The 18,829-nt window shown below is 54.6% G+C and overlaps 1 protein-coding gene and 1 long non-coding RNA gene across 2 annotated transcripts in view; one reads left to right on the top strand and one right to left on the bottom strand.

Moving 5' to 3' along the window:
• The window catches only part of ZNF469 (zinc finger protein 469), a 250,095-nt gene that overhangs the window by 96,806 nt on the left and 134,460 nt on the right, over positions 1-18,829 (top strand). The window lies entirely within an intron of this gene.
• LOC138991691 (uncharacterized) lies at positions 3,282-12,490 on the bottom strand. The gene is made up of 3 exons (XR_011467559.1): positions 12,327-12,490; positions 7,841-9,772; positions 3,282-3,638 (listed from the first exon to the last, which is right to left on the bottom strand). It is a non-coding gene; the product is annotated as an uncharacterized lncRNA (long non-coding RNA).

Genomic DNA, 18,829 nt, shown 5'->3' with positions numbered 1-18,829 from the left:
GTATGTGTGTGCATGTGTGTGTGTGAGTGAAAAGGTGTGTATGTGACTGTGTGTGAGTGTTAATCTGTGCATGGGTGTGCATGTGTGTGTGCTTGTGTCTGTGTGTGCATTCATGTGTGTCTGTGTATACATGTCTGTGCATGTGTCTGCATCTGTGTGCTTGTGTGTCTGTGTGTGGATGTCTTTTATCTATGTGCTTGTGTGTCTGTGTGTGCATGTCTGCACCTGTGTGCTTGTGTGTCTGTATGTGTGCATGTCTGCACCTGTGTGCTTGTGTGTCTGTATGTGTGCATGTCTGCACCTGTGTGCTTGTGTGTCTGTGTGTGCACGTGTCTGCACTTGTGTGTTTGTGTGTCTGTATGTGTGCATGTCTGCACCTGTGTGCTTGTGTGTCTGTGTGTGTTTGCACCTGTGTCTGTATGTGTCTGTGTGTGCATGTCTGCACCTGTGTGCTTGTGTGTCTGTATGTGTGCATGTCTGCACCTGTGTGCTTGTGTGTCTGTGTGTGCACGTGTCTGCACTTGTGTGTTTGTGTGTCTGTATGTGTGCATGTCTGCACCTGTGTGCTTGTGTGTCTGTATGTGTGCATGTCTGCACCTGTGTGCTTGTGTGTCTGTGTGTGCACGTGTCTGCACCTGTGTGCTTGTGTGTCTGTATGTGTGCATGTCTGCACCTGTGTGCTTGTGTGTCTGTATGTGTGCATGTCTGCACCTGTGTGCTTGTGTGTCTGTATGTGTGCATGTCTGCACCTGTGTGCTTGTGTGTCTGTGTGTGCACGTGTCTGCACTTGTGTGTTTGTGTGTCTGTATGTGTGCATGTCTGCACCTGTGTGCTTGTGTGTCTGTGTGTGCACGTGTCTGCACCTGTGTGCTTGTGTGTCTGTGTGTGCATGTGTCTGCACCTGTGTGCTTGTGTGTCTATGTGTGCACGTGTCTGCACCTGTGTGCTTGTGTGTCTGTGTGTGCATGTGTCTGCACCTGTGTGCTTATGTGTCTGTATGTGTGCATGTCTGCACCTGTGTGCTTGTGTGTCTGTGTGTGCTTGTGTCTGCACGTGTGTAGGTGTGTATGTGGTCCTCAGGTACATTCTACTGCTCAGCCTCTAACCCGAGTCTCTTCCAGACAATGGGCCAGGACTGCGTGGCTCCGGGAGGGGAGGCAAGACTGAGGCCCAGGCCCCGTTGTCTGTTCCCCCTGCCCGCTCTGTGCTCCCCTTTCACCCCCACCTTGTGGTCTGGGGTGCCGGCACAGGGGCCCTGACTCCTGGCTGTGTCATCCGAACTCCCCAGCCTCTGTCCCTGCTCCCTGCTGGTTTCCCCTTGTCCAGTTCTTGAGTTTCACGGACAGGGCGTGGGAAGGACAAGCTGGAGCAGTGAGATTCCCCAGGGTGAGCAGGCATCTGCTCCAGCCTTTGAAGGGGTGAGTGCAGCGGGTGTCGGGGTGAGGATGAACAGCCGTGCTCCTCCTGGGGGTCTGTGGGGCTCCCGGTGCACAGAGCAGGGTGCTCGCCAGCGCCTGGTGATGGGGCGCCCAGGGTGCAACATGCCTGCTGGAGAATCCTGCTTCTAGGGTTCACATCCCCTGAAACCACGCCAAGAGGTTCTCCCAGGTGTGCGTGTGTGTGTGTGTGTGCATGCAGGGTTCTAAGCATCTTCCACCCTGTCAAAGTCTAGACTCTCTCTGGACAGTGGCTATGGGCTGAGCTGTGTGCCCAGAGCACGTGCAGCCCTAACACCCCCACTTGTGCTTGTGACCCTGCTTGGAAGCAACGTCTTGCAGATGTTCGCTTTCAGATGAGGTCACTAGGCTGGGTCCTTTAAGCAAAGAAGATTCACACAGAGTGAGGCCGTGTGATGATGTGGCAGAGGTTGGGGTGCTGGGTCTACCAGCCCAGGATCTCTGGGATCACTAGGGAGCACCAAGGGTCCCTGGAGCCACCAGCGAATGGAGGTGGAGACGCAAGGTCTCCCTCAGAGCCTCCAGGTGGGCCCAACCCTGCCAACCCTGGGTTTGGACTCCTGGCCTCCAGAGCAGGGAGAGAGTGCACGTTTGTTGTTGAAACCCCCAGTCTGTGGTCACTTGTGACGGCTGCCTCAGGACAGTCCTTTAAGAAAATCAGGAGCTGGGCTGGCAGCAATGTTCATCGTGTACTCAGGGTCCATCTGGACACGTGCAGCCAGCATGTAGGGTCTGCCTGCTGCCACCGAGAGCTCTCTTGTTTGCTTCCCTTTCTTTTGCCCTTTGGTTATTTCACATTCCTGCTTCCGGTCCCTACTCACTGCTCCTTGGAGGTCACAACTGTGCTTTTGAAACCAAAGGGCACTTGGGAAACAATTCCACCTCGGGCCCTGGGAACCTGGAAAGGCTCCTCTCTGCGGCTTCTCCCTCGTCTTCAGAGCCCTTGCTTCTCAGTAGCTGCTCAGGTGATGGGGCAGGTCTTGTTGTGGGTGTGTCTCAAACCTTGAGCCAAAGGCAGGAGCCAGGCTTTGGTGCATCACCCTGAGGGCCTGGGACGATGCCTCACCTACACCCCTGGAAGGTGGAGGGTGAGGAGGGGAACAGGGCCGTGTGCTCAGCGCTGTCCTGGCCTGGGGCTGGCTCAGTGCATACTGCCTTCCTGCACCTGGCCCAGGTGGTGACACAGGGTCCTGTATCCCACGTGGGTTCCGCCTGACTCCATCGTGGTGTCTCTAAGGGACCACAGCCCTTCTCTCACTAGGTGCCCATGGAGATGGGGCTGCCAAAGCAAAGAACCATAAACTGAGGGGCTTAAAGCAACAGAAACATGTTCTCTCCTCCTGTTCTGGAGGCAGAAATCCAACACCAAGGTGCTGGTGGGGGGCTACTCCCTCGGGGTCTCCAAAGGAGGACCCTCCCTGACTTGCCAACTGTGTGGCCCAGTGGTCCTAGGCTCTGCAGCCTGGCGCAAGGCATGCTTGAGAGCCGTCTGGGACCCTGTCTGTGTGTCTTTGGGCTGCATCTGCCTTGTCCGAAGATGGGAATCCTGTGCCAGCATGGTTGTCACGTGATTCCCAGGAGGGCAGCGGGTGCTCAGGGACCACTGGACTCTTACTCTCCTGTACTTGGTTCAAGCAGAGAAGTCTCTCTGGGAAAAGATTTTTGGAGCACATTTTGGAAACTGACGCTGAACTTTGTGTACCTGCAACTTCTGTTTTTTTCGGTAATACTTTTTCATTAAGAAATTCGGAGAATACTGAAAAGTAGATAAATGAGCAAAAAGACACCCAAAGACAATGATTATTCGTGTTTTGGTGTATTTATTTTCAACACTTTTTGTTTTCCTACAAATTGTTTTAATAGTTGAGATTGACCCAGAGAAGAATTTTTATAGAGCCCACGAGAGGCTTGTCCGGGTCAGATGTTGTAAATGGGCCTTATTTTCAGGGCAGGATGTAAGAATTTGGCAGGGGGTCCTGGTGCACTGTGGGACAGGGGTTCAAATCTGCACGTTAGGATGGTTAGCACATGGGCTGGCGGGGAGGGCCGTGGGCCATCTGTCAGGTAGGAGCCGAACCTCCTGTGGTCCACATTCAACAGGCGGCCCGAACCCATCGTGCCTCCAAGGGGTTGCAGTCTCTTCTGAGTCTTCAAACACAAACAGGCTTATTTTGCATCTCACTACAATGAATCAACCAGAAGGAAAATAAAAAGTCAAAGCCAGGATGAAGAGAAAAGATCTGTATAAATATTTTCACCAGTTTCCCCATATTTTCCTCAACAGGAAAAACCTGAGAGGCTCTACTGAGGGCCTTGACTGAAGAATGTGTTTGCCCGAGTCCCTAGCCTCTCCTGAGACCACTGACCTGTGGACAAATCACTTCTGAAGCAAGCAGGCCCTTGGGTGGGAACAGCCAGCTTCTGCAGACTCACAGTGGGAGACGTGATGGGCACTGATTTGGAGGAAAAGGAAGCAGGAGGTGGTTTGCTTTCCATTCCTGCCACGGTCGGGGAGGGGAAGCCGTGCATCCAGCAGGGTTGGCCCTGGAGGGCGACAGTGCCAACACAGCTTGCAGATGGACAGAGGGATCGGTGGCACAAGTCCCATCACGTGCCTGTGGCTGTTAGGTGCAGCTCCCGATGCTTGCTCTGAGTTCTTAGTTGTCTTTGCGTGAAAGGAGTTCTTCCAGCAGAGCAGCTGCTGCAGTGGGATGGGGATGGAGCCAGGCCCGGCTGGCGGGGGCTCTCCCAAGTGGACAGGAGGGCACCATGTGACGCAGAGTCTGTGCCCGAGAGAGGGTGAGCGTGTGTGTGCGTGTGTGTCTGTGTGTGGGGGTGACGTGTGCACATGTGGTGGGTGTTGTGATGCAGGACTTCTGTCTCCAGCGTCAAGCCTCATCAACACGCTGCTTCCTGCAACAATGGCATCTCTGTCTAGTTCTTCCCATTACTCCGTGGGGCCTGAGAGGTCCGCAACTAGCCAGCTGCACAAACCCCAGCTTGCTGTCCCCAGTGGGTCCCTCCTAGGAATGGTGGGGTGGTTGGCCCTGCCCCTGTGGGCGCACTCCCCTCTGGAGAGCTCTGGGATCCAAGCTCACACTTGTCCTTTCTGGGGGCCCTTTCCATGCCTGTCCTGCTCTGCCCTCCAGTTCCAGGCACCTTGCTGACACCAGGACGGTGATTCTGGTTTTAGTCCCGCTGACTGTTTTTCTCCAAGATCTCAGGGACAGGGTTGAGAGGACAGCAGGCCCATCTTCACACTTTGCGCTGAAACCTGGCAAAGGTCAGAAAGGTGCGATTTGCAGGGAAGAGATAGCTCAGGAGGTGGCTCCCCACGGGGCCCTGGATGAGGCTCGGGGTGAGTTTTACCTGGGAATGTGGCTGTGGGAGGACGAGGAGCCACCTGGGCTGCGGACCCTGGATGAGGGTGCAGCGTTTGCCCTCAACCCCCGTGATGACTGGGACTGCATCCCAGCACCTCTTCACAGCATGATGGCCTGTCCTGTGGACAGAGGGCGCGCCAGCTGGTGGCCCATGTCTGGGAGGCCTCCATTCTTTCCCAGTACTATCGTATCGTGAGGGTGCAGTTAGAGCTTGGCACGCATGCCCGTTTTGGCTTTGTCAGGTGTTACTGGGATACTTAAAGCACCGGGATGTTTTGAGTCCCCAAAATGTTGTTGGTCCTTTACCAGCTTCCAGTTCCCAGGACATCAAGATGTCCAAGCCTCTGTGCCACCGTGTTTGGAAGGAGCGCTGCCCTCAGTGTCCGGTGGATCTTGCGTTTGCTGAGAATAAGTCCCATCCGGGTCCGCACTCTGCTTGCTGTGACAAGAGGTGACCCGGGTATGACCACACCCACCTAGGAGGCTGTCCTGTGCTCTCCCCAGTGGGGAGGGGCCTGGCCTGTTGCCTTTCAAGCCCCTGTCCTGCCCTCCTCTGCCGGCTGGGGAGCCAGCTCAGCTTCCAGAAGCCCTGCCCCTTCCAGCCATCCAAGGGGAGGGTCTGGTCCTGCCAGGGAGACTGGACAGGCCACCCACTCTGCCAGGTGACTGGAGAGGAGGTGCTCGGGCTGCAGCCTGGGCGAGCATCTCCCTCTGCTTGCGTGGTCTACACAGCAGCTCCTTCCTGCCCTCCCTACTTGGAGCCCGGGTCTGCTGCTGCTGTCACTATGTGGCTTGGGAGAAGACCCCGGACCTTCTCACTGGGACAACCACACTGAGGTCAAGGGTCAGTTAACCCCTGTCCCTCTGTGCCTGAGCCCCCGGGAATGAGGCTGGATGGGTCCGGGTCCACAGGGAGCCTGACCTTGAGCTCTCTTCCCCACCTGGCTTTTGGAATCTCCTTAGGATGCCTTTTGGAAAATTAATAACAAGCACTTTGAAAGGGCTTCACGGTGGGGGAGGTTCCCATGGGAGGGAAGGGCCATGCTCGTAGGTGGTCCAGACGCCCGGTGGTTAGTCTCTCCAGCAACAAGTGACTCAAAAATTTGGTTTTGATGAGAGAGTTTGATAAAGTTTTAAGAAAATTCTACCTGGTCAGGCATAAGATAGGAGCCTTCCGTGGACCCTCCTCCTCCCCGAGGGATGCAGGCCTGGCTAGGCTGTGGCCTGGATGTGCCGGGACACTCAGGAGACAAACAGCTTTGGGGGGAAGTGCTCTGCAGCGGCAGTGCTGGGGGCTACCCCCTACCCCCCAGTGAGGAGATGGGACGCAGGGGCCGATGAGGGCTGGGTGCAGGGTGGGCCCCACTGCTGATGGCTGCATTTGGTGGACTCTCTGCCTTCACACCCTTCTCTGCTCCCCGCCCCCCGCCAGCACCACGCACACCCTCTGCAATTTTGAACTTCAGTTTGGGGATTTGGCCTGTTTGTCAGTGGGTTTCCATGTGTGGTTTCTGCAGGAACTTTGCTGTTTAAGTGCTTTTCTGAAATATGAAATTATCTTTTTCCTATCTGAATGAGATCACTGGCTTTGTGGAGGGGGCTGGTTCATCTGGGAGCCATGTACCTCTGAACCCAGAGGAAGACATTTGGACACACCGTGGAGCCAAGGCCTGCTGGGTGTCTGGGTGCCTATGGGTGGTCAGTGACTAGGGGGCCTCTGATCTCTGCATCCTATGGATTTCTAAGCTGCTGGTGGGTCCTCATGGCCCTGACCCCTGTGTGAGCCAAAGGAGATAAGAACCCTCCACTGTAAATGTCACACATGGGCTGGGATTCCCTCCCATGGAACCAGCCTTCCCAAGAGCCAGGAGCATTGCAACTTGGGGACAGGCTCCTTCTGTTCAAAGGGCGCAGAGGAGCCAAGCTGGGTGAGGGATACAGCTCGGGGTGTCCATCAGAGGTGCCCGAGGGCCAGCCAGGATGTGAGGCTGGATGAAGCCTTCGTTGGATTAGCTGGCTTCAGAACAAGCCTTGTATCCCAGTTCCCTCCTTTTCCACAGCCACTCCCATGTGAGTTGCCACAACCCACCCCCACCACAGGCTGGCCCCTCACCGCTTCCGCCCACCCCGGACATCTCCCCACCCAGTCAGTCCTTGAAGTAGAGTCTTTGCATCTCCTGGTTCTTCCAAGGGTCAGATCTGCTTACCCCAACCAGACAGTAAAGCTGACTTTGAAACTGGCCCTGTCATGTCCGATACTATTTTCCCTTCAACTGTACCATGGGGTTTCCAATAGTGAGAAAAAGGATCCCCAAAGGACACCCATCCCTGTCTTTAATTCCTACCCCTGCATTAGCATCCTGGAGGTCAACATACCAGACAACTCGATATCTGAGGAGAGAAAGTGTACTGTTAGGACTTAGAGAGTGAGTGGACTGTGGTGAAAACCACCAACCCTCCTATTTTTCCTAATTAACAGAGCGGTTTCTTGTTTAGAGCGGTTTTAGACTTCTGGGAAATTGAACAGAAAGAACAGAAAGTTACCATGTAAATGCGCTCCGTTTCTCCTATTATTATCATCTTATGTCAGTGTGGTGTTTGTTACATTAATAATTATGAGCTAATATTGATAGATTATTATTAACTACTGTCCACAGTATACGTTAGGGTCCTCTCGGAGTTGCTCATCCTGTGGGTTTGGACAAGTGGATAAAGACCTGTATCCACATTACAGTCTCAACCAGAGCAGTTTCACTGCCCTAAAAATCCTACCTGTTCACCCCTCCCCCCGCCCCCCTGGCCACCACTGGCCCTGTCACTGTCTCACGGTTCTGCCTCGTCCAGAATGTCTTAGAGCTGGGATCAGAGGGCCCGCAGCCTTTGCACAGCCTGTCGCTTGGCGCTGTGTTTACCCTCCCCCGTGTCTCTTCGCAGCTGAGCAGCTCATTTCTCTCCAGTGCTGAGTAGTAACCTGCTATCTCGTCCACACAGCTTACTTACCTGTTCACCTGGGAGGGCGTCTTGGTTGCTTCTAGTTTGGGGCAATGGAACCATCCCCCCAGGTTCCATCTGTGCTCCTCCCTGGGGTCCACACCAGACTGTGAGTTCCCAGGGGAGGGGTCTCTGCCCACTTGCATCTGTGCGCGCTGCCCGCCCCCACAGTAACTGTGGAGCTGGGTGGGGGAGCAGTGAAGAGGAGTGGAATCTGGTGTGAGGAGAGAGAGCAGAGTCAGCCTTGAGTCCCTGCATGGGGGTAAGAGCCACACGAGTGATGTCAGGGGTGGCAGGAGGGCGGACAGACGCCCAGGCCTGGCTCTGGCAGCAGCTGAGGCCCCTGGCAGCTCAAAGCCGCCTTCTGATCTCCTGGGGTTGGAGCCTGGGACTGGCAAATATCTACTCAATTCAGACTCTTTAAAATGCACGTATCAGGGCAATCAGGACCCAAGGGTGGCAAAGTGTAGCTGACATTTTCCTCTCAGTCCACTTAAGGCCACTTAAATCCCTGTCTTCTCCAGGGCAGGGCCAGGGGCCGGGCCTGGATGGCACAGGGGCAGCCTTTGCTGTTTCTGCCCCACCAGAGCCTCCAAAAGCTTGTCCTTCATTGAGAAAAGCCAGCCGCTCTGTTTTGTAGCAGAATCGCTGAGTGAAAGCCACGCGGCAGAGGGTTCCTATGGTTAGTCTTCCCAGATCAGGGTGTCGCTCCCCTCTATGGCCTCGCCCTCAGCTGGGCTTCGGGAGACAGGTCCAGCCCTTTCTGGTGAGTCACCTCCCCTTCATGACCTTGGTTGCTTCCGGGTCAAATGATGGACCAGTGACAGGTTTCATCTCACAAGTCGCCTGGGATCGACTGGTAATGGCTGCCAGAGTGCCGTACCCACACTTGGTGGTGGATTAGGTAGGTCTGCCCTGGTGCAGCAATGGGGTTCAAGGCTCTGCCTTTTGGCCCTCCATGTGCTCGGGCTTTTCTACATGTTCTCATGGTTTTTGTTTATTTTACAGTCCAGATTGGCAAGTTGGTTGAGAGAGCCAGGAAAAAATTGAGAAGTAGTTAAGTTGATTTCATTTTTTCTTCTTATGTGGTTAAGAAGAAGAAGATTCTTTAGTTTTTAACACTGACATGTGACATAGGTGTGGGGAACCACTGGATTCTTTTGTCCACTGCTTTGCCTTTGGATGAAGCTTAGAATGTGCCGGTGTGATGTCTGCACGTGAGTTTCCACATGCCCTTCATTATTTCAGGCTCAACATGGCCCAGTGGTCGGTCTTAGGATGCCCTGGTATAGACAGGGCGGGCCCTCTGTTCCGGAGCCCCTGGTCTCTGCTCCCTCCCCCCACGCTGTCTGTTCCCCATGCAGAGTAGAGCTAAAAGCCTGTGCCCACTGCCCACCCTGGGCCGGTAGCCCAGCTGTCCACAGCGCTGTGAGTGGCAGGCCTGGCCTGCCCAGCCTGTCCCGGTCATCTGGGATGGTGTCACAAGTACTCCATTCCATCAGTCCTGCCCTGACAGTTAGACAGGACCTCTTGAGGAACACTGGGACAGTGTCATGCAGCTCCTCTGATACTCGTGTGATGAGAAGGCAGAGCCGGCAGCCAGAGCAGTGCTGGGTCTCCTGTGTGTGGGTCAGCCGTCAAGGTGTACTGACCACTCAGTCTCAGCACCTGTTATATACGTGCTATGGGCCAGGAACAAGGGGAATATGGTAATAAATGCTGCTTGAAACTTGGGGTCTACGGGATACAGAGGCATCGACCAAAAGCATCATGAAGTGTCTTCAGAGCTGGGATGGAGCAGCGCAGGCAACGTGGGGTGGCACAGGGGGGGTCTCTGCCGATACCAGTGCCATGGGGGAGGTGCAAACCTTTCCTTGTTTGGGAGACAGGTGCGCCACGTGGCTCCTGGCAGCCATCATGCTCCCTCTAGTGGCTCGGGGGCTGTTGGAAAGAGAAGGACACTGGTGTGAAAAGCCCTGAGCTCCCTGGCCTGTGGCCTCTCCCCAGTTTGCACCAGGGCCCTCAGCCTTCCCCAGTTTACAGCAGGGCCTCTCCTCCTGCAGACCCAGACTGCCAGCATCCTCGTGGCCCTGGAACAGCTGTGCACGTGCACGTCTACACACATCTCCCACCAGCACGTCCTATGCACATGCCATGTATACACTCACAGGCACATGCGCTCAACATGCCTCTCACACACTCATCCGCTCACGTCCACGTCTGCACAGCACATGTCAGCTCACACGCTCAGCTGTGGATGTACATCTGCAAGGCAGCGGCGGGGGTTAAAAGTGCTTCCGTGGCTTCATGAGAAGTTTATTTATTGGGGCCTGGGAGGCTCAAAAGAGTGGGCCCTAGACGTCATGTGTCCTCAGCCTATGGCTGACTGTGCTGCTAATGGACGTGAACTGGGGTCTTCTCGTGAGAGCCCAGAGGAGGGCCAGGGACACAGCCCCAAAGATGGACATTCCTGTGACAATTCCTGAGTGACACAGCAGGCGCTGAGTCATGTTATGCAGGTGTGCACAGAGCCATCTCAGAGCTCTTGCTCTACTGAAAGGACACTCACAGACTCACTCATACACACAGTCAGAGGGGTACACTGAAACCACACACAGAGCCCACACACCAGTGTTTCAGAGGTTTAGTAGAGTTGTTGACAAGATATTAGGTGAGTGTGGAGTGAGAATGAGGTACATATGCCTGGCAGAGCCTCTGAGGATTCTGAGGAGGTGCCATTTCGCATGGGGTTTGAAAGCTGAGTAGGAGTTTGCTGGGTCAAGAGCGAACTGACTCCTGGGGTGGGGCCCAGGAGTCACCTGGGCAGTAATGACACAGGTGGTCCTCGAAGCAGCTGTGAGATAGACCGGCCTGGCTGCAGCAGGTAAGATGGGAGAGGAGCAGAGATGAGGCTGGAAGGCAGTGGAGGTAGGTGCCCAGTGTCCTTAGGTCTGTGAACAACCCCACCGTGGGCCTCATGAAAGGCGGGGCATTGCCCAGCAGGAATGACTCACCTGGACAGGGAGGCTGGACCCCTCCCCTACCCATGGCAAGTGTGCCTGAGTCTCGGCCGAGAGCAGGACATGAGTCCTCAAAGGGCGCAGTCTGGGCACAAGTGTCCATAGGCCCACTGTGCCATCATTCTGGGACAGAGAACACAGGGCAGAGGCAGACAGGTTGGAATGAAGGCTGGGGTCCCCAGATCCAGCTGGGTGGGCCCTAGAGGAGGCAGGCGGGCCCAGGCGTGAGTGTGGCCCCATACTGTTGGGCAGCTTCCTTCTCTGTTGGGGGGCATCAGCCAGGGGCAGCTCTGCCCCTGTGGACACTTGGCAACGTCTGGATGCATTTTTGTTGTCACAACCTGAGAAGGGGCAGTGCTGGCATCTGGTGGGTGGAGGCCAGGGATGTTCTTGGCACCCTCTGTTGGGGAAGGACCCAGTCGGGGGACGGCCCCATAGAGAATTGTACCCTTTATGAGTTTCCCGCAGCTGCCACACCAAAGGACCACACACAGGGGCTTAAAACGATAGAATTGATCCTCTCGGTCTGGAGGCCAGAGTGGAGGTCGTGGTGTGGGCAGGGGCCCTGAGGGAGAGTCCCTGCCACCTCTCCTGGGAGGATCTGGGGCTCAGCACGTTTTGGGGGTCATGATTCATTTCAGGCCTCAGATGTCAGCAGTGCTGAGGTTGATCAGCCCTGCGCCCAGTGGAGAAGCCTGTACCCCTGCCACCCGCAGCGGCTGCCCAGCCCACACAGATACCCTTCTGGGGGCCGCAGACCTAGTCAGCTAGCTCTGCTGGCCTCCACCACCACTCAGACCTGCCACGGGGGCCGCCTGCTTCATCAAGCTGTGACTTGTGTGGGAAGCACAGGGGAGGACAGTTCTGCCACCCGCGTGTCCTTCACGGCCAGCCGGCCCTGGGTGGTTTCCTGGTGGAGAGGAAGGTGGGCAGGGGCCCAGGGGACAGCAGGGAGAGCTGTGGGGTTGGGGGGGTGTCTTCCAGAGCTCGGTCACTCCACTCCGTCCAGCCCTGGGCACAGGCTGACACAGTGTCCTCCTCACCCACTGTCTCCATGTGGGATTCCCTGGGCTCCCCCATCGGCTGGGCCTGCTTTTCCCTCATGTCCCCGCCCCAGAGCTGCGAGGGATTGGATATGCCCCAGAGGGGGAGGGGTGTGGGAAGGGATGGGGCCTGTCTGCCACACCCAGCCTGGGGGTTACTGCCCATTCGTGGAGGTGGCAAGAGGGCAGAGGCTCGTGTCCCTGAGGAAACACCACAGATGGGCAGCTTAGACACCAGGAGCTTATCCTCAGATGGTTCTGGAGGATGGGAGTCCACGATCAAGGTGCCAACAGGTTTGTTCCCTCTGAGGCCTCTCTCCCTGCAGATAGACGGTCCTTATCCTCTCTTCTCATGGGGACCCCTGTCATGTTGGATTATAGCTGCACCCCAATGACCTCATTTTACCCAAACTCCCTCTTTAAAAGCCTTACCTCCAATCACAGTCGCATTCTGAGATCCGGGAGGCTAGAACTTCAACACATACAGTGGGGGGAGTGGAGGGCGGGGTATGATCCAGCGCACCCCAGGCCACGGTCCTTGACGGCTGGGTGAGAGTAACCTGCCAAAAGGGTCAGCCCAGTTCCCCCGGCGAGGATGCCAGCCATTGCCCGAAAGCATGTGGAGTCTCTAACACACGAGGTTTGGCAACCCGTCTGTAAAACCTCAGGGTGTTTACACATTCCTGTAAGGAAGGAAAAAACCCAAGAAGCAAAAAGCCAGAGCAATTATTCACTCTTGCTTTCTTAAGCTGCAGAAGGAGCCAGCTGGGAAATCATGAGTCAAGTAAAATCCTTTATGGAATGAGCAAAAACAAAAGGAACAAAAGCCATTTGACTTGCTCACCGAACCCCCGTGGGGAGACGCTCACTGGGGCTGGGAATGTTTACCCTCCGCACCCCCATCCTCGTCCCTGCCCCGGCCAGGCCGTCTGCAGTCCCCTGTATCCGCTCCCCAGATGCTTAAGTCACTGCTTATAATGGCACAAGATGCAGGAGGTGGCTCTCGGAGGCTGGAAAAACAGTCCCGTGTCCTCGGCTGGCAGCTGACTCATTGGCTCCACACGGAAGCTCCATCCCCGGGCACCCACCTGAGGTGGGCCTTGCTGGTACCATGGACACAGCCTCTGAATGTTTGAGTGGTCCTGCGTCCATGTGGACAGCATCCAGACCCCGTCTGCAAGTGGCTTTGAACCTCAGTTGGGACACAAGACATATACAACTCCTTCTGGAAGTTTCCCTCGGTCCCCCCGTCTCCCCCCGGCAGCATGGGTGCCTCTCCATTGCTGTCACACTTGATGCTTGCTCTCTGCTCTGTAGCTGTGTACTGACGGACCCATAGACTACACTTCTCGAGGACAGACATGTCCCTTCCAACCTGGGTTCCAGGGGAACACAGGGGAAGAGCATTTCAATCAGCTTGGTGCTCCCAGGGCAGATGTAGGGAGTGGCTCAGAGTAGCCAATTCATCTGCATTCCTTGGATGGTTGGGTAGATGGGTAGGTGGGTTGATGGGTGGCTGAATGGATAAGTTGGATGGGTAGATGGATAGATAGGTGGATAGACGAATGGGTAGATGGATGGGAGGAAGGGTGGGTGAATGGATGGATGATTGTGTGGATGGGAGGATGGATGGATGATTGGATGCATGGGAGGATGGATGGGCAGATGGGTGTGTGGATGGAGGGATGAGCATAAAGCAGCACCTCACTGTGACAACCAGGCCATGTTTGGGCTCAGGGGTGTAGCTCACTCAGAAAGCCCATGATCTGGGGAAGCACAGAAACCAACCTGCCCCAGGAGACTTGAAACTACTGCCAAAGACAAGAGGAGACCCTCTCCCTGCACACCAGTGCTGAAAGGACAACGGTGAACCAACCCCAGGACTTCCCAGAAGACTACACGTGCCCCCTGGCCCAGGTCCAGGCACTTGGCCTTTTTGTTTTGCTGTTGGAGGCTCACTGCCATGAGGACAGGAGTGTGTTCTGAAGAGACCACCACCTTTCCCATGAGGACGTCCCCCCAGGATCCGCAGAGGTACTGTCATGGGCCAGGCCCTGTAGCACAAGGAGCTCAGGGCGGACACTAGTCAGGACCTGGGGGATGAAGCAGTGAGGCAGATGGACTGGTCTCTGCAGGTCCTCAAGAGCAGGGGGTGGGGGAGGGATGTGTCAGCCCCAGGCCTTGCCCACCTTGGACCCAGTCCTCCCATGCCCCCTGCGCCATCTCCTCTGTGGGTCCTGGAGCTGTGTTCAAGGCTGGGAGGTCAGCTGCCTGGGAAAAATCAGAGGCTCGTGGGCAGTGGTCACTGCTGAGTTCCCAGATGAGTCACCGCATGACAACCACCTTCCTCATCCCCGACAGGCCCGAATAAGTCAGCCCTGAAGAGGGGGTTCTCACCCCCTAGTGTCCTTCCCCCCATGAATCAAGCCTCCAGCCTATTTTTAGGCCATTTCTCTGAATTGTCAAAGCTTGTTTACCCTGAATCAGGGCTGCTCCAAGACTCTCCACTCAACCACCAGCCCCAAGACGAAGAGCGAGGAAGTGAACAGTGGCCGCCTGGTCAGACCACGGGGGCCAGGGTGAACAGCTTGTGACAACTGGACATTCTCCAGCTGAGCCACAGCCAGGCTGGGGCTCTGGTGCCCCCTACTGAAGCGGTTAAGGTGGCCACCAGAGCCCATCCTGTTCTCTGCCTCCCAAGATGGACTGAGAACTCCAGCTCACTCATGTTCACAGACCCAGCTCCACCCCAGAAAAGACTCATTAAAGTCTGTATTCTTTTATTCCTTCATTCTACATTCCTCCCCCCAGGAGAGAAGTAGAAGGAGCAGCATCAGGGATAGTAGTGAGGGAAGAGGGAGGGGTTAGGGCAGGCACTGACTACCTGGAGGAGGGGAGTGCTGAAGATGAGTAGGTGTCAGCTGGGCAGAGGGGGATTCGAAGAGATGTTCTGGCACAGTGGTCCCCACTCGAGAGTGCATCTGAGTCTGCAGAGCACCTGTTAAAACCCAGATGGCTGGGCCCCACGCCCGAGCTTCTGATCCACTGGTCAGGATGAAGCCGATGACTTAGATTTCTAACAAGTTTCCCATGATGCTGATGCTGGGGTCCAGGGACCTCACCTTGAAGACCACTGTTCTAGGAAGAGGGAACAGCACATATGAAGGATGGAGGTGACAGGGTGAATGAGTGAGGGAGTGAGTGTGCTTGGAATTGCTTTTCCCCCGACAGAGTTGGGTCAGTGTGGATCTGTCTCTCTTGTACCCAGTGGAAACTGAGGATGAACATCACTTTAATCCTGCCGTTGGAAGGTCAACTTCAACTGGGTCCCCTGGGACTTCCCTGGTGGCTCAGTGGTAAAGATTCTGCCTGCCAAGCAGGAGATGTGAATTTAATACCCGTGTTGGGAAGATCCCCTGGAGAAGAAAATGGCAACCCACTCTAGTATTCGTGCCTGGAAAATCCCATGGACAGGAACCTGGCGGGCCACAGTCCATGGGGCCGGAAAGAGTATGACACAGCTTATTGAATAAATGACTGGGTCGCCTAACGCCAGGGCTAAGGCCAGGCAGCTCCCTGGGATGAGTAAGGGATGAGTGAACACATCTGTGACCCCCAGAGAGGACAGCTGTGTGGGCGACCCCACAAACATGCTGCCTCCCCGGGCCTCCTTCCACCCAACTCCAGCCCCGGTTCATCCACCCCACCCTCCCTGTGCTCCCTGCTTCCTGAACCCCCAGCTTCAGAATGTTACTTGTCACCTGCACCCTGCAGAGCTGGCGTGTGGTAGGTGATGAGTGGGTCTGGGGCTCAGTGGAGAGCCTGGGGCCTGGGGTTGGCAGGAGTGCCGGGGTACTTACTCTGGATACTTATCATGGCAAAAACAAGGATGCTGTGGATTTTGCAGTATCCCCACTATGGCTCCAATTTCTCTCTCCAGGAGTTGCAGTATTCTTTAAAAATTCCTCCAGTTAATTTGACTTTATGTAGAATTTATGAAGCTGAGTGTATGCTAGAATAGCGCTGGAGATGGGGAGGTGGTAGGTTAATTGTGTTTCTGTAACACGTTGATGAGCTCAGTGTAACAGAACTGTGGAGCTGTCTTTGCAATCATTTCTCTCAATTCCTGCCTGTTAACAACGAGGAAGTTCAGGTGCCCAGAGAGAAAGCTACCTGTGCAAGCAAAACTGCTGAGCTGTCAGAGCTGAGCTGGAACCATGGGTTCCTGGAGGAGGTGGTGCTTTTCTGTGTTATGAGTCTTGGGTGAGTTTCCTTTCGCTGCCCCCACAATCTTTCCAGGGGTGCACCCATATCCAGTCTGATTTCCCTCTATGTGTGTATATTAGACTGAATTCTTTTTTCTGGTTTTATTAAACTATTTGCCTTTCCACACTCCAACACAAGTACTCTGTTGATGGCCATAGGTATATAGTAAAACTTAGTGTCAGATAGTGTAGCTCTTTGTGATTCTTTTTAAAGACCATTTGGCTATTCCAGATCCTTCGCATTTTCATATAACTTTTAGGGACACCTTATTAATTTCTACCTAAAAAGGAAGTCTTCTGTGATTTTTATTGCTTTGAATCTATAGATAAATTTGAGGGAAGATTGATATCATGAGGGCATTGAGTGTTTGAATCCATGAACATGGTATATCTCTCCATTTATCTGGGTCTTCTTTAATTTCTCCCCATAATGTTTTGGAGTTTCAAAGTAGAATCTTCAGCAGCTCCTTAAGACCTAGACGTATAAAACATGCATCCTGTTCTCAGTTTGTTAATGTCTGGTACTGGAAACAAGCCCCAAACCTGGACATTGGCCCCAACCAATTTAAGACAAGCTGTCATTCACAACCAAGTCGCCAGTCCCTCTTGGCTGCTGTGTAGATGCAGTCTGTGCTTGTGGTCTCCTTCATTCCTCAGGTGTTTATCACGCGTCCAAACAGTGAGAATGTGGTGCTAAGTCGGGTGCTAAACCAGGGGAGGAAACTCAATAACGGTCATTCAACAGTATCGATGCTCTTTATGTGCCAGCAGCTTCTGCACGCAGCCCTGTGCTCCCTGATTTCATCTCCACAACCGTAAAGCAGCTGCTTGTTTTAAGCCCCTTGTGCAGATGTGGTTTTGGGAGGTTACAACTTTGGGCCAAATCCCCCAAACCCTGTTCCTACCATGGGGCTAAGCTCTGTGGAAAGTGAGTGTGTGTGAGATAGCAGGGAAGGCTCTAGGATCACTTTCCTTGTTGAACACTTTCCTTTCCTCGGTTTCAGAATGAGATAAACCGAAATGATGGTCCAGAAGTTTCTTTTCCTTCTGAATTCTCTGCTAGCACAGGGCTCTCGTGCCCTCTGTAATGTAAGGAAACATCCATAAAATAAGTAAATGTGTGATTGTGTCCCAAGCGGAGGTTATTTCGGTAGAATCTAGCACAGAACAATGGGAAAAGGCTTTGACAGATGAAAAGTTGCAGGGGACCAGCCTAGACCCAGGCAGTTCGCGTGTGTGATGAGTCACTGGGTGCCACCCTCGCCTTTGAGGGAGTATCATCAGTCCCTCTGGATTACTGGGTCCCAGAGGAAGGGGCAGTTTCAGGACCACTTGGATGATGTTTGGATTTGTTCAAGGAAGAGTTCCTGGAAGGAAAGAGATGGCTCAGCATAGCTCAGTAGCTCACCTTGAGGCCCAGGAGCTCTGTCCCCTGCCACTGATCAGTTTTCCCCGCCGCGGCAGGGGGCCCTGGCTCCGTGGACTGGAGGAGGTCCAGCCCAGAAGGAGTGCGAGTTCACTCAAGGTTCTGGGCTTGAAATTTCCGGCAGGACGTGGGAGGGAAGACATCCTCGGGGTCGAGCTGCTGGAGCGATGCTAAGCGTTGTAGCACTTGGCCTGAACCCTCTGTTTCTTTTAGAAACTATAGGGTCTTGAGGCATTTGGATTAATAATAATAACAGTGGCGGTGGTTGCGATGGTGACAAAGCAGCTGACACTCTGGGGCTTTAGCAATGAATGGGGAGGACCCAACCCAGCCCATGGAGCTACCTCTTAGCAGAGGAAACACGTCGGGAGCAGCCTCCTCATGTTCGCCCCAGGATGCAGGAGTCACTGTCACACCTGCTGTACACCTGAGGAACTGGGCCTCGGAGACATTCAGACCTTCCCACTCAACTCTGGGTATTTTTCTTCTCTGTAATGTGCAGTGGCCCCCTATTTACTATGACATTGATCTAAATGCCACCATTTCCTTCCTCTGTTATCAAATCCGAACCTACCTATAAATGACCCTGAAAGAAAATAGAGCCCCCTCCCTGGACCTGGCAATGTGACCTGGTAAAAGGGGCTTTGCAGATGTGACTGAATTAGGGGTCTTGAGATGGAAGATTAGTCTGAATCATCCAGGGGGAGGGGAGGGCCCTTATAAGAAGGAGGCAGAGGTCTGAGACAAACTGGAGCAATGAGGCCATAAGCCAAGGACTGACTGCAGCCTCTAGAAGCTGGAGAAGATGAGCTGTGTTGGGGTTCAGCTGAAAGTGGGGGCCTTGGGCCAGCATATGGAGGGCCTCCTTCCTGCAGGGGCTTCTCCAGTGTAACCTGGGAGGGGTCTGGAGAAGTTGGAGGACACTGTGACTCTGACATGGGGACCAGAATCCTCATGCATCTCATGGCCTCCTGGGGCCAACAGTAAGGGGGTGCAGTGCAGGGGGCCACACTCTAGGGGGTCCAGAAGGGTCAGCCAGGCTCATTTCCTTCGGGGAAAAGCCCACCTTGACCTTTTGAAGTTATGAGCCCCCATCCAGGATGGAGGCCCTGTGCCTCACACAGTGCTGGCCCCAAAACCGGCTTGGAGGGGCTTGGAAGCACAGAGGATAAATGGACCAGCACGTCTGTGTCCACGGTGGCGACCCCAGCCCTCATGCATCCCACCTGCTGAGGACCCCGCCC

The sequence above is a fragment of the Bos mutus genome, chromosome 18 (genome assembly GCF_027580195.1).
Source record: "Bos mutus isolate GX-2022 chromosome 18, NWIPB_WYAK_1.1, whole genome shotgun sequence".
Lineage (NCBI taxonomy): Eukaryota > Metazoa > Chordata > Mammalia > Artiodactyla > Bovidae > Bos > Bos mutus.
Note: the sequence above shows the minus strand (reverse complement) of the source record. Positions and strands in the feature narration are given on the sequence as shown.